This window comes from Delphinus delphis, chromosome 11 (assembly GCF_949987515.2).
Source record: "Delphinus delphis chromosome 11, mDelDel1.2, whole genome shotgun sequence".
Lineage (NCBI taxonomy): Eukaryota > Metazoa > Chordata > Mammalia > Artiodactyla > Delphinidae > Delphinus > Delphinus delphis.
In genome coordinates, this window is record NC_082693.1 from 39,116,082 (window position 1) to 39,120,864 (window position 4,783).

At 38.0% G+C, this 4,783-nt stretch overlaps 1 pseudogene; it reads right to left on the minus strand.

The window, feature by feature from the left end:
- Positions 1-2,895: 2,895 nt before the first annotated feature.
- LOC132434521 (kelch-like protein 8 pseudogene) lies at positions 2,896-4,386 on the minus strand (annotated as a pseudogene).
- Positions 4,387-4,783: the final 397 nt, after the last annotated feature.

Sequence of the window (4,783 nt, forward strand, 5' to 3'; positions counted from 1 at the left end):
TTTTTAAGATATTTATTTATTTCATTTATTTATTGCTTTTTTGGCTGCATTGGGTCTTAGTTGTGGCGTGTGGGCTTCTCTCTAGTTGTGGCGTGTGGGCTCCAGAGCATATGGGCTCTGTAGTTGTGGCATGCGGGCTTAGCTGCCCTGTGGCAGTTCCCTGACCAGGGTTTGAACCAGCGTCCCCTGCATTGGAAGGCAGATTCTTAACCACTGGACCACCAGGGAAGTCCCATGATTAGCACCTCTAATGTGTTCTTTTAAGAAAATTACTTCCTAATTCATTGCCACAAAGTGATTTATAAGATAATGATTTGGAGAGGTTTTTAACTGGGAGTGGCATCTAGAGCATGCTAGCCATCAGCTATAAATAGACTTGTAAAACTAAGAGAGTGCATCATTGAGAATACCCTGGATTTTTTTTTGACACCCAGCCTATATAGCCAATATAAACATTTTTTTAAGTTCATATCAGAAAAATTCCTTTCTTTTTAAACATTTCCTTTTTCCTTTGTTCTGTATACTCATTCTAGAAAATTCAGACAACTTAGAAAGTTATGATGAAAGTAAAATTTACGTGAAATCTTGTCATTCGTAAAAATACTGTAAGATTTGATAAAGATCCTTTAGGTATCTCTCTATGTATGTACATATATGTACATAATTTTATATAAATGGATTTATACATACTATATATTGTGGAAAAAGAAGACTTGGAATTGTATTTGGTTATGAATCTGTTAGAGGCATTTCTTTTCTTTATTTATAATTTGCAAGCTTGCCAAGAGAAAACTAGATCCAAGATCTGTGATTTTTCTAACTAGGGAATCTATACAGCATATATGGTTATTGGTTAATTAATATAAAGCTAGTAAGATCATCTTAATAGCTTATTTGATTAATGCTGGTACAATTTATAAACTAACAAAAATCTGTTATAGACATATTTGTGACTCTCTTTAACTCTCTAAATCATATTGTAAAATTTTGCTGTTAGCCCAAGTCTTGGAGTGAAGGGGCTACATTCCAGAATGGTAAAGATAGACTCTGTAGCATAACGGTTTGACATACACACACACACAAAATCCTTGTCTCTTTACATGATCTGTCAAGAAAATTGTTATAACAGAGAAAGTCTGAACACAGACAACAGAACATAGTCAAATTTAATCTTACCTAAGTCCTTCACCTTAGCCTGAATAGCCACATAAGAAGGATCTGTATTTAGCTTTCTGAGTAGTAAATAGTCTTATCCTTCAATTTTCTTACAGAGAAGGCAATTTATAGCATAGTGTCTAAATAAACATAGTGCCTGCATAACTGATATTTACCCAAGCCTTAGAAGGATGAGGAAGTCTGCTCTAGAAGAGCAGACCCCCTGAAAGCACTTTGTCTCATGATGCCACTATTCCCTGTGTTGTATGAAATGGTCCACAGGAACTTTTATTCATTTTGTATTAAAAAAAATCTGGTATGGTGCCATCTATGATATATGCTCTTTGTCAAGTGCATGCTTAGATGACATGTGCAAACGCACACATGGAACCTTTTGTGATTTTGATTGGAATTGCATTGAATCTATAGATTGATTTGAGAAGAACTCACATTTTATTAGGTGACTCTTCCAACTCACAGACTAAGTATATAATTCATGTATTTAAGTGTGTTTTAGTGTTTTTCAATAAAGTTTTATTAAAATATGTCTTGCATATTTTGGGTAATTTTATCCCTAGGCACTTTATATGTCTTTTGATACTGTTATGAACAATATCCTTTGTAAAGTTAAAATTTCTAATCATTTTTGGTATATAAAAATGTAGTTGATTTTTGTATTTTTTTTGGTTTGTTTTTACAATATCTTTTATTGGTAATGATGGACTTGAGGTAATCAACAGTTCAACTACAGTCTATAAAGGGTTTTTTTAAAAATGCATTCATTTTCTGATAATAAATAAATCCAGATTCTGTACAGTTTAGAAAAACTATGATGGTGGCAAATAGAAAAATAGAAAGATAATAAATCTTGGGTTCAAAATGAAATGATTAAATCAAAGAAGAGAGTTAAACATATTTTTGGAGTCCCCTCTTTGGGGAGTCATGTAACAGACACCGTTCCCTCTCAAGGCTTTCGAGTGGGCACTAGAATAATGTTGACTTTAAAGCCTTCTCCTCTAATATCCCCTCTGGTTCAATTTTTGATTATGAAACAAATCCTTTCGGCATGAGATGAAAAAATAAAAGTGCAGATTCGTTCAGGTGGAATTAGTTCAGTTAGATCTTTTTGTGTCCTAACAATTCAAACTGAAATTAAGGGCTTCCTACAGCATTCCTATAAGCTTCTGAAAACACAGCCAAAGGGCACTCAGAAAGATGAAACATTTTTCCTATTTCTGTAAATATTCAAGGGATTGAAAAATCAACACCTAGAAAAAAACAAGGCAAAAATTCATCAGCACCAAGTAGAAAAGATCTTCAAATGGAGCAGGTCTGTTATGTGTCCTGATATCCTTGTGTTGATGAATAGGTTCACAATATCCCCCTAGGAAAAGTCTACTGCCTAAGGTTAACACCTTTAGGCAAAAGGTAAAGCTCAGCAAATGACTTCATTTTACATTTTGATTCATCCATAGTTTTTTAAAAAAAGGAAATTCAAGGTTTTGGCGGTTAGAGTGTCTTCCTTCCCTACTTCATTATTTGTTAAAGTGGGAAATATCAACTTTATTACTAGTAGTTTCAGCTACAATTTCAAAAGTTGCACGTAGTCACAATACAACAGTTTACGTTTAAATGAGACTCTAGTAGTAGTTAAAACTGTTCAAAGGTGGCCATTACAAAATCCTGGTAGTCTTTCTTGCCTATCAGATATGACTAAATTGTTGGTGGCTAGAACTCAAGTCACATACAGTCAACCACATTATTGGATCCACGACCTACATCTCGAATTTGCCTAGTTAGGCACACACAGCTACACCTGCTCCAGCTCTGCGGTGAGACACAGATCCAACAAGCTCCCACCTATTCAGCACTGGATCAAATGCATCTACTGTATTTAAGTATGCATTGCCATTATGACCACCAACTGCAAAGATTTTGCCCATCACTGTTGCGATCCCCACTCCACCCCCGGGAGTGGTAAGGGCTGCTACATAATCCCACTTGTTGCTTCGAGGATCATACCGCTCAGCTGAACTCACAGGAGAATTATCATCAAAACCACCAACAACATGTAAGCAACCATGGAGCTCACTAACTCCATTGCCTGCTCTTCACTGACCCATTTCTTTAACTTCTATCCATTTATCGAGATGTGGATCACACCTCTCCACACTAGATAGAGAAGCTACTCCATCCTTGCCACCTACTGCATAAACATGGTTCACAAGAGCCACAGAGCCAACTCCTCCACAGGAAGTATTCACTGGTGCCACTGTACTCCACTGATCAGATTCTATGTCATATCTCTCAACATCGTTGACGCAAGTGTTGTCATCTAACCTTCCAATTGCATAAATTGGGCCTCCCAAGGAGGCCAAGGCAATTCCTCGCCTCTTTGTGTTCACTGATGCCTTCATCATCCATTTAATAGTGAGACAATCAAACATCTCCATACTACCTAAATGTTCATTTCCATCATGTCCACCCACTGCATACACTTTACCTTCCACTGAGATTACACCCACACGTCGCCTTCGACTGTTCGTTTCTTGTCCAAAGAACCAGCTGTTTTTGTTGATAGAATAGCATTCGATACAGCAAAAGGGGTCACCTGATCCACCTCGACCACCTACACAAAATAGCACACCAGCAGTATGTTTCCTTGGGGTAGTCCGAAAGGAGTATTCAAAGTCAGGTACTGCCATGCTACTCAAGTGAAAGTGGTAATTTCTTGCTTCATCCAATAAATCTCTACATTTTAGGTTCTGTTTGACAATCTGTTCTTTTGTCACAGCACCCATAAGAAAATCAACTGGCAACAGCGGCAAACGAACAAAGTCTTCACACTCCACCACTTCAGGAAAATGCTCACAGGCATACTGATCTGCCATGTCCATTAAGTCTATACGATTGTGACTTTCTGCAAAGGCTCTTACTGCCAGACAACTGGAGGGATGAAAATGTAACTTCATGTATTCACAGCAAGCTCTAGCCACCAGTTCAACCTTCAATGTGATATCACAGAGTTCTCCATTTTCATAAAACTGAAGAAGAGAACCATGAAAATCTTTCCAAGTTTCATTGGCATCAGAGATAAAGGAGTCTTCTCCATCACCATCACCAAGTGAAGATCTGTTCTTTATTTGCTGGTGCTGTTGCCTTTTCCCCTTTGTGAAGCGATTCCTAGCTTGTTTTGCATTCATAGGTTCTGAAGCCATTTGTAACACTCTTCTTTTAATACAGCTCTCTTCTCAAACATCCCGTTAATCTTTTGTAAAGGATGGGGAAAAGGCAGAATGTAGATGCAGTTCACTAAACTTCAGACATTTTTCAAAACCTACTTAACTGCCATTGTCCAGTTAGCTCAGTCCTCGGCCCGTCCCGCTGCTCGGTTCCTCCCGGCCTCGCCAAGGCTGCAGCCGCGCTACCAGGTTCTCACAGCCCTGAGCAGTGCCGTACCAGCCCCACGCGAGCATCCGACGGACGCGCGCTCTTTTGAGCCTTTGTATATTTTTGTATACAAAATATTTGCAATCTATAGTATTTTTTAAAGTTTTGCCATCTGTTGTTCTCTTTTCTCTTCTGGAACTGCCAGTATTTGCGTATTAGGTCTCCTGGATCTATCCTC